Raw genomic sequence first — 11,068 nt, 5'->3', positions numbered from 1 at the left:
ACGCATATGTGCAGCATGAGACTCTACTTGGGGGAAACAAGACCTTTTGTAGGTTATAATCCTAAATTAAAGATCTCCTTGACTTGGAAGGACTTCCTTTCTTAGCCAACCTCAATTCCCATTGCTGAGTAAACTCATTCTTCCTCCCTGTTTCACAGCTCTCCCCCGCCAGCTTTCACATCTCTACTCTGGCTGTATGCTCCTTGCTGCACCCAGCCACGTCAAGCCACCTTCATCAGCTCTTTTCCAGCGACAAATGCAACTGGTGGTTCTTCGCACCACTCCTCATCTCTGGGGTTGGTAACATGGAGAGGACGTATACTATCTCCCTGTGAGAATTTAATGAATGCCCTGGAACCTAGACACATATATTCAACAAATATGTGTCTAATTTCGAGATTCATGTACCCCTGAAAATATCACTTTTCTAGATCACATTTATTTTGTGCAAACTATATACTTCAATGCTTTAAAATGTACTGGTACATTATTTTGTCTGGAATATGTCTTATTTTCAGAATTAGATTAGCCTTGGAAATAAAGCTACTTTAGAACTTTTTGGCTAGCCCTGGGTAGAAGGTAGAGCACATGGGGGAGGAGGGTTAGTTCATTTAAAAAAATAATGTGTAAACAAACTGTGGTACATCCATACAGTGCAATATCATTCAGTGATAAGAACAAATGAGCTGTTAAGTCATAAAAGGCGTGGAGGAACCTTAAATGTGTACTACTAAATGGAAGAAGCCCATCTGAAAAGGCTACATGCTGTATGATTCCAATGATACAACATTCTGGAACAGGCAACACTATGGAGATATTAAAAAGATCAGTGGTTTCCAGGGATCTGAGGGGAGGGGGTTCTGAATAGGTAGAGCACGGGAGACTTTTAAGGCAGTGAAACTATCCTGTTTAATACTGTACATTATACATTTGTCAAAACCCATAGAATGTACAACACAGAGTGAACCCTAGTGCCAACTGTGGACTTTAGTTAAGAATAATGTATCAATAATGGCTCATCACTTGTAACAAATACTAGTATACGACATCATTATAAGATGTTAATAATAGAGGGAACTGGAGGGGTAGGGTGGGATGGGGTATATAGGATCTCTCTGTATTTTCTGCTCATTTTTCTATAAACCTAAAACTACTCTAAAAAAAAATAAAGTCTATTGCCCAGCCACTGAGGCTCAGTGGTTGAGAGTTGACCCATAAACCAGGAGGTCATGGCTCGATTCCTAGTCAGGGCACTTGCCCATGTTTTGGGCTCAATCCCCAGTGCGGGGTGTGCAAGAGGCAGCCAATCAATGATTTTCTCTCATCCTTGATGTTTCTATCCCTCTTTCCCTCTTCCTTCCTCTCTGAAATCAATAAAAACATATTAAAAAATAAAGTCTATTAATTAAAAAAAGAAGAGTTTCAGATTTTGACTGTAGCCACTAATGACTTTTGGCATAAAGGATGTGAACTCAATACAATGTTTGCATTTTAGCCTTTTAAAGGTTGTATCTAGTGGTGTTGGACTCAGTTAAATTTGCTGCTTGATAAAATGTCGACACAATATCCAGATTTTTTTTTGTTTTTGTTAATCTTCACCTGAGGATATTTTTCCATTGATTTTTTTTAGAGAGAATGGAAGGGAGGAAGAGAGAGAAACAGCAACATGAGAGAAACATCAATTGGTTGTCTCCTGCTGGTGCCCCGACCAGGCATGTGCCCTTGATCAGAACGAACCTGGGACCCTTTAGTCTGAGGGCAGACACTCTATCCACTGAGCCAAACCAGCTAGGGCCAATATCCAGAATTGTTAAGTGAAGTAACTGAATTAGTGAGATACGCTCCCTTGACATAAATGCAGTCCAATTCTAATGTCCACGAAGACTCAACATTCAACACACGCATTTCAAATTTCAGCATGAAAACAATCCATTAGAGCAGCGGTTCTCAACCTGTGGGTCGCAACCCCTTTGGGGGTCGAACAACCCTTTCACAGGGGTTGCCTAAGACCAGCGGAAAACACATATATAATTATATATTGTTTTTGTGATTAATCACTATGCTTTAATTATGTTCAATTTGTAACAATGAAAATACATCCTGCATATCAGATAGTTACGTTACGATTCATAACAGTAGCAAAATTACAGTTATGAAGTAGCAACGAAAATAATTTTATGGTTGGGGGTCACCACAACATGAGGAGCTGTATTAAAGGGTCGCGGCATTAGGAAGGTTGAGAACCACTGCATTAGAGCATATTCAGTGAGTCTTACACATCAATGGAAAGAAGGGCCACAAAGACATGGCTGTCACTTAAAACAGCTCTTTCTTCGTGATCTGTCTTTATATTCTGAACAGAAGCTTTGAGGAAAAACCGCATCTACCTGGACGAAATGAATATTTGGGGCCCCAGAAAATCAGTTCAGTGAGTGACGGGGCCAAAGTCAGTGCCTTATTCTCAGCTTTGAAAGAACATAGTGAAGGGTGACGGACCCAGATGACTTCTCCTCCAGGTTATGCCAGAGCTGATTATTCTGGAGTCAGGCTAGGATTTTGGCCATAGTTGTAGCACTTTGCCCCACGTGGCTCCTGACATCATACCATCTTGTTTGGTTATTAAAAAGGCTGAATTGACGGAGTGAGTCCTTCCTATTATTCTGTCCATTTGGACACATACATTCAGCATATGGTGATTCGGCTGGTGGGGTAGAAAGTGCTTCATTCTGAGATGGGAGAAAAGGAAGATTTCCTCCCCTACTCTGCCACCCTTTCCTGTCACAAACAGATCGCCCAGCTCTCACCGACACCTTACCTTCCTGTTTGGCTCTGGGTGGGGAAGGAGGGAAAGAGAGAAGAGTTAAGCAAAGGCTCAGCAGGCCAAGCCTCCCAGGTCGCACGTGGGTTCCTCTGAGGCCCCCTGTGTCCCTCAAATATTCAAGCCTCAGACAAGGGGCCATGCTGCCTTTGCAGCAACTCCTTTGACCTCAACCACTAGACATGTGATGCATTCATTTGAGTCTATTTATTTCCTTCTCCAATGATTATAACAATGATGCCTTCCAGATAAAACAGAGACTGCACGCTTCAACCCTTCTCCTTGGAACACACATGCCATGCATTCAAAGTGCAGAGCCTGGGGGTCGCCATTGTGTTCACACAATAAATCTTAGTTTATCTGGGATCCGGCAGTCACGAAGCTGCGATGACAAGAATTTTTTTCTTTAACAGACAGAAGTCAGGGAGGGCAGTCATTGCTCACACAATGAGATTCCAGCAAGTGCTGTTCTGAATCCATGAGCCTTGCAGGGGAGAAGATGGATGAAGCAGGCAAACTGACACAGCCAGAAGGGAAAGGGAGACATCGGTGAAGCCGGAAGGGAAGAAGGCGTGAAAGGGGAGGAAGAGAAAAAATGGAAGCCAGTGGATGGGGGAGGAGTTGTCATCAGGGGAGGGAGTGGAGGGAGAGACCTGGGAGACCAGTGGGCGGGGCCAAGTTTTCCCTGTGCTATGAACAGGGGAAGCCAGGTATATTGTTCTGCAAACCACATGATTAGCTGCCGGCCATATGGTTTCCAAGTTATGTGAGGACAGCAAAGGCAGAAAAGAAAATGTTAGTGAGTTGTGCTAACACTGAAAAAAGAAATCTGGCCCTGGCCGGTTTGGCTCAGTGGATAGAGCGTCGGCCTGCGGACTGAAAGGTCCCAGGTTCGATTCCGGTCAAGGGCATGTGCCTTGGTTGTGGGCACATCCCCGGTGGGAGGTGTGCAGGAGGTGGCTGATCGACGTTTCTCTCTCATCGATGTTTCTAGCTCTCCCTCCCTCTCCCTTCCTCTCTGTAAAAAAAAATCAATAAAATATATTTATAAAAAAAGAGAAATCTGTGTTAATTCCCCTCTACCCCCAAAAAAAGTGAGAATAGAAACCTTCTAGACAGGAGATCAGGGTCTCTGTACATTTCATATATCGAGGCTCCCGACCATGGTAGTTCTGATTCAAATTAGGTTGTTTCCTGTCCATGGTAATGTATGTTCCTAATGGTGAGCATGAAGCATGACAAGGACCTAAGGAAACTTCTGAATTTCCAAAGAAAGATTAATGGGGCCGAGAGCGGTTGGACCCCGAATGCAGTTTGAATGTTAAGCGTACGTTGCTGTGTTCTGATTTTTGGAAGGTTGTGAATCCAAGTGTGAAAGATAGAGTGACTCGCAAGTACCTGGGACTCGGCCCCCAGTCTGGACCTCAGACCTTCGTTCCAATTCTGTCTCTGTAGTTGCTGTCTAGGAGCCCTGTCATCATTTTAAAACATTTTCAGAAACAGCCTCATCCTTCCATCTGCCCTTTTCTCAGACATCGGCACAATTCATCCCTCATCTCACCTTCTTTATTTCCACGGGCTGCCACATTTTTCTGCAAATCTCTTGGTCTCCTCGCCATTCTCACTGCCCTGGATGAAGCCCAGGCCTCACTGACCAGCCTCCGTCTCCACTCCTTCTATTCAGCCAGCCCATATGTTCTAGAACAACTTCCTTAACATCACTTCCATTTGGAGGCGTCTCAGAGCCCAGGAGGTTTCCCTGGCAGCCAGCCCCGCCTGCCCCGCTGCATGCATTATTAGTGAGTTGTGCTAACACTGAAAAAAAGAAATCGGTGTTAATTCCCCCTCCCCGCAAAAAAAAAGTGAGAATAGAAACCTTTCTAGACAGGAGATCAGTGTTCCTGCACGTCACACTCTAACCCAGGGGTGGGCAAACTTTTTTTTTTTTAAATATATTTTATTGATTATTTACAGAGAGGAAGGGAGAGAGATAGTTAGAAACATCGATGAGAGAGAAACATCGATCAGCTGCCTCCTGCACATCTCCTACTGGGGATATGCCCGCAACCCAGGTACATGCCCTTGACCGGAATCGAACCTGGGACCTTTCAGTCCTCAGGCCGACGCTCTGTCCACTGAGCCAAACCGGTTTCAGCAGGGGTGGGCAAACTTTTTGACTCGAGGGCCACAATGGGTTCTTAAACTGGACCGGAGGGCCGGAACAAAAGCATGGATGGAGTGTTTGTGTGAACTAATATAAATTCAAAGTAAACATCATTACATAAAAGGTTTCGGTCTTTTTTTTTTTTTAGTTTTATTCATTTCAAACGGGCCGGATCCGGCCCGCGGGCCGTAGTTTGCCCACGGCTGCTCTAACCACATCTCTTTCTCCAGGCAGGGCTCCCACAACTGGGTGCCAAGCCAGAACCTGTGGATCACCTGGCCATCCTCCCTGTCCTTTTAACCGTCCATCAGCAAGTCCTGCAGATTTCACCCAACGCCGTGGCCCGGCTCCCTCCACGTTCACCACCCTCGGTCAGGTCAACGTCACTTCCTCCCGAGACCCCTGCCACCTCCTCACTTGCTGCTCTAGTCTCCTTGGACTCCCAATCCATCCTCCACACAGTGGCCTGGAAGTAATCTTTAAAAATGCAAATGCGATCATGCCGTGCCTCCCGTGGCTTCTCACTGCACTTAGGATCAGGATCCAAAGTCCTCGCTGTGGCCTCCGAGGTCGGGCAGGCTCCCCCCTGCCTCCCTCCCCAGGCCTCTGCCCACAGCATGCAGGGGCCTCGATACCCCTTCAACAGCCAACTTCTCACCTCTGAGGCCTTGGCTTCAAATGACGTCTTTAGAGAAGCCCTCTGGGCCGCCCTCAGCACCGCCATCCCCACCTCCCACCATGATTCTCGTTACCGCGTTTATTTCCTCCAAACCTTTTCAATCACAATTTGCAATGTTTTTGTTTGCTTGCTTGAGTTTTGCCTGTCTGCTCACTGGGCTCTGAATCCCACAAGGGCCAGACCCACCTTCTCTGCAGCTTCAGCACAGATGCTCAATACATGAAAGCCATTATAATTACTATTTTATTATTTATGTTAGTATTAATTATCAACTTATATTTTATTATCAATTATTATGATGTTTCTTGATGATTCCAGACTTTGTGGGTGGAATATTCTTCCTTCTAAGGGCATCGTTGCCCCTTTCCTACCCCCTCTTACCTCTTCTGGCGCTCCCTCCAAAAAGCATCCTGACCGTCCTAAATTTTCAGTCTTTTCATGGCTGTTTAATTTTTTTCTCTTGCTTACAAAAACTCTCCTATGACTCATTCCCATCTTTCTGCTCCTTCTTAGACAAACCTGCCCTGGAATAGTTTATACCTAACTATTTCCTTGCTTTCATTTATTCCTTTCCTTATATTCAACTTCTTCTAAGCAAATGTTTCTGTTATTCCAAATTAATTTTAGAAACAGTTTTTAGAAAGTTTCCAAAATAATCCCACTGGTGTTTTACTTGGGATTACACTAACTTTGGTTAGTTTAGTTAGTTTGAGGGAAGTCATTATCTTTGCAGTGGAATTCCTCCCAATAAGGCCATTCGTGTATTTTTAAATAAAATGTTTTGTTGGTATTGGTCCGTTTTACATTATTGTTAAATTTCCCCTCAGCAGTCAACAGGATCAGTAGAATATGTCTAAATTTTGTTCCCTTTTTATTAATTTTGCCTGACACATCATGAGCTTTGACTTATGAATGCAGGTCTTGCTTCAACTTAAGATTTTTCTTTTCTAATATCTTTTTTTAATAATATTATTACTAGCAGAAGAAAATTTCCCTGGTCCTTTTTCCCCCTTCTCATTGAAAACTGGATTTTCATTGTCCATCCTCTAGACCTTGTATCTGATAATGTTGATCTGTTTGTCCTTTTCCTCGGTATTATGGAATAAAGTCCACAAGCTTGTCTTTCTTTTCACTGATTGCATTCTCCTCTGTATAATTTCTAGCCATCGATTATGCTAAATTCATTTAAAATTCTGCTATGTTATGAAATGATTTCTTTCATTATTTTCTTAACTCTGACAACCCTCATTTCATATTGCTGTCTCACCTCACTTTCACCTTTTATTTCATCGAATCTATGATTTTTATTTCCCCCTCCATCAAATGTAGTTTAAACGTTGCTTAAATTTACTTTTGTTGTTGATAGTAATTTTTAAAAATATGCAATTTTAACATTTCTCGAGTGCTATGTTTATCTTCGCTCATGTTACAGAATTATTACGTAGGTCACATGTTGTTTTTTAATTTTCCTCTTAAATTGTTTTGGAAAGCAGAAAAGACCTATCTTAACTATACATTCACCAAAAATTAATGTGAATAGATTTTTCACTGTTTACTGGAACTCTATTAACATATTTTTAAAAATCCTAAATTGGTACTTAGACTAAGAACTGGCCAATGACCCAATAGCCTGCTGGGTGTGGAAAGCAAGCAGTCTGGGGCTGTCCTACCAGAGAATCATAATCAATCATAATCATAGTCAATCATAATCATAATCATAATTGCTCCACCTAGATACCAGGCCTGGTTCTAAACATTTTACATGTATTTCTTTAATCCCCACAGTAGTTCCTTGAGGTAGAGTTGATCATTATCTCCGTTTTATAGATGAGGAAACTGAGGCTCAGTTACATTATCCAAACAAATAATTAGTGGAACCAGGTTTCAAACCCAAACAGTCTGGCTCAGGATCCCACATTCTTAACTTCTATTTTATATTGCCTCGCTTCTGCAGACATGCCTGCTTCTTCTCTGTGTCTGTGGGTCTGCAACCTGCCCTCATACATGGAGGGCAGGGAGAGACTGAGGCCGATTGGCAGGAAGCCAGGAACTTAACACACGAGGCTTGTCTTGGGCTCGGCAAGCCGAGTCGATCCCCACCCCTCCCACCAGAGCCTCAGTTTATATAGGGGACTTAACGCAGTGGTTCTCAACCTTCCTAGTGCCGAAACCCTTTAATACAGCTCCTCATGTTGTGGTGACCCCCAACCATAAAATTATTTTCGTTGCTGTAATTTTGCTACTGTTATGAATCGTAATGTAAATATCTGATGTGCAGGATGTATTTTCATTGTTACAAATTGAACATAATTAAAGCATAGTGATTAATCACAAAAACAATATGTAATTATGTATTCAATATGTGTTTTCCGATGGTCTTAGGCGACCCCTGTGAAAGGGTCATTCAACCCCCAAAGGGGTCGCGACCCACAGGTTGAGAACCGCTGCCTTAACGGTTCAGTCACATATTCAGTCCTATTGCTCTGAACACCACCTTATAATCTGAAGGTTGCGACCTTGAAAACATTCCCACTGGGTGCACGGTGGGCACACGGGCATTCACAGGGCAGGGAGGGGTGAGGAGCCCCTGATTGCTCTGGTCTGCTCTTGGGGCAACCAGTGGTCACGACCTCCTGATGACCTCCTTCAACAGTGTCTGTTGAAATTGTCAGGTCAGCTATCTCAGCTGGTTTTAGGGAGGACCCCTACCGCACGCCTGGGAGGGGCCCAGCTGCCCGAGGGCTTTCCTTCGGGGGTGGCCAGGCCTCCTCCCTGGGTCTGAGATGCAAGCACTGCTGAGCACGGGGGTGGCAGGGTGCTTGCTTCTCCGGGGCCTCGCGCCACTGTCACCAGCTCCAGACCTGAGGGTCTTGTCTGTCTGTCCACTTCCATGCCCTGACACACACATTTTCTGGTGAGTCTAACTGTAGGTCTTCCTTCTCGTTTTGGTTCCCCCTTACCTTAATACCTAGAATATATCCCTAGATTTTTTGACAGTTATGTGGCAGATGTTTGCACTTCTCTGCCACGAGCAGGATTTCCACTTATTTCTATTTAAATAACCTTTGCCGGGCTTGGTGGTGTGGCCTGTAGTCCCAGCTACCCGGGAGGCTGAGGCTGGAGGATCGCTTGAGCCCAGGAGTTCTGGGCTGTCGTGTGCTATGCCGATCGGGTGTCCACACGAAGTTGGGCATCAATGTGGTGACCTCCCAGGAGCGGGGACCACCAGGTTGCCTAAGGAGGGGTGAACCGGCCCAGCTCGGAAACGGAGCAGGTCAGAGCTCCTGTGCTGACGAGCATTGGGATTGTGCCTGTGAGGAGCCACTGGGCTCCAGCCTGGGCAACACAGCGAGCCCCCGTCTTTAAACAAACAAACAAACAAACAAACAAACAAACAACAAACAACACCTTTGGTGCTCTCAGTGGTTCCTGGGGAGTGGGATTGAACACCGGTGTGCTGCTCCTCTTTCTAGATCTCTCTTCCTTCTCTCTTGCTCCTGCTTCCTGGCACCCTCTTCTCCTTTGTCCTGCATTACGCTCATTCTCACCTGAGGTTCTCTGGATGAGCCTCTTTCGTCTCCTCTTCCTTCTGCACCTGCTCTCCCCTTTCTTCACCTTTAGTCTTTAGCCTGCTGCCCTTTTCCCTCTGGGTGCTCTCCTTGGTGACCTCACGCCCTCCACCCACATGCTAACGGTCTCCAGTCCAGACCCCAGCCCAGTGCCTCAGAAGCTTCCTTTAAATAGTCAGCTGCCTGCTGGATCTCACAGACGCCACAAACTCAACAAGTCACCTCTTCTCAAAGAACGTGCCTCCTGCATGGTGGGGGAGTCCCTCTAACCTGCCAGTCATCCTTGACTCCTCTCCAGTTCAGCCACCCTCCAGCTAAAGGATGCTCCCCTGTCCTGCAAGAATGGTTACTCTCCCTCCTAAAGTTCTTCAAAGCCTCCAGCTCCAGCTCCTCAATGTGGTCTGGAAGGTCAAGTGAGATTGGTTTATCATCTGTCCTTGTTCCCCGCTGCACTGTTCCCCTTTCTGCACAGCTAGCAGTTTCCTGCCTTTCCCTTGTGTGGCCTCGTCCCTGCCTTCTGGGGAGGAAGAAACCCCTGATCTGTAGCATTTGTGACTTTTCTGGTAAATACTCCCACCATGGCCAATTTCAAACTAACGTGATGTCACTGAATGAGGAGTTGGGAAAAGATGGGTAGTATCCACTGTTAGGTAATATTTCCATCATACAGATACAATAGACCTAAAAAATCCTCAAGGGCATAGCTAATACTAAAATAAATGAGGGACTGATACATTTTTATATTTGTTTTAAATATGATTTATTTAATAGAACTTAATTTAATTTTTAATAATGACCAAGTTTAACAACCAGCTTGCAAGATTACTGAACATTTGTTTTAATCCTCATCTGAGGATATTTTTTCCATTGATTTTTTTAGGGAGGGAGGAAGGAGAGAGAGAAAGAGAGAGAGAGAGAGAGAGAGAGAGAGAGAGAGAGAGAGAGAGAGAGAGAGAGAAAAGGAGAGAAAGAGAGAGAGAGAGAGAAACATCTATGTGAGAGCGACCCATTGATTGGTTGCCTCCCACACGTGCTCCAACTGGGCCATGGATTGAACCTGCAACCAAGGTATGTGCTCTTGACCAGGAATAGAACCCATGGGCTAACAGTCTAACCACTGAGCTAAACTGGATAGGGCAAGACTCCTGAGCATTTAACAGCTGGCCCTTGTGAGCTTGTTCCAGCCAGCTCCAGGACACCACTGACCTCTTTCCCAAAGATCCCTCCTTCCCATTCACTTTGGGAAATAATGCTTGTTGATTGGATCAACTGACCAAGTGGATGAGACCATTTGTCGGTATGAATAGTTCACTCCCATATATTTGAGGTAGGAGGGGGTGTGCTCTCCTACCTACTCCCCAGACATAGGGTCCCCATGCCCATGACCGTCATGTCTCATGCTAACAGTCTAGAGCAGCGGTTCTCAACCTGTGGGTCGCGACCCCTCTGGCGGTCGAACGACCCTTTCACAGGGGTCGCCTAAGACCATCCTGCATATCAGATATTTACATTATGATTCATAACAGTAGCAACATTACAGTTATGAAGTAGCAACGAAAATAATTTTATAGTTGGGTCACAACATGAGGAACTGTATTTAAAGGGCCAGAAGGTTGAGAACCACTGGCCTAGAGGATGCAAATTCATTACTTTGGGAAAGTGATCATTTAAGCAGATGTTCATTTGATATACTTCAGGCCTCTATGCTCAGACCTGGTCTTTTTCATTGAGTGAAAAATAACATTCTAAACCATCACGTTGACTGACAGAGAACCAAACAGTCCACCAGGAAGTGTTACCTGAACTGAACAGAACAGGGATTGAGCATCTGTTATGCA

Source organism: Myotis myotis, unplaced genomic scaffold, assembly GCF_014108235.1.
Source record: "Myotis myotis isolate mMyoMyo1 unplaced genomic scaffold, mMyoMyo1.p scaffold_m19_p_11, whole genome shotgun sequence".
Taxonomy (NCBI): domain Eukaryota; kingdom Metazoa; phylum Chordata; class Mammalia; order Chiroptera; family Vespertilionidae; genus Myotis; species Myotis myotis.
This window is presented reverse-complemented; position numbering follows the sequence as displayed.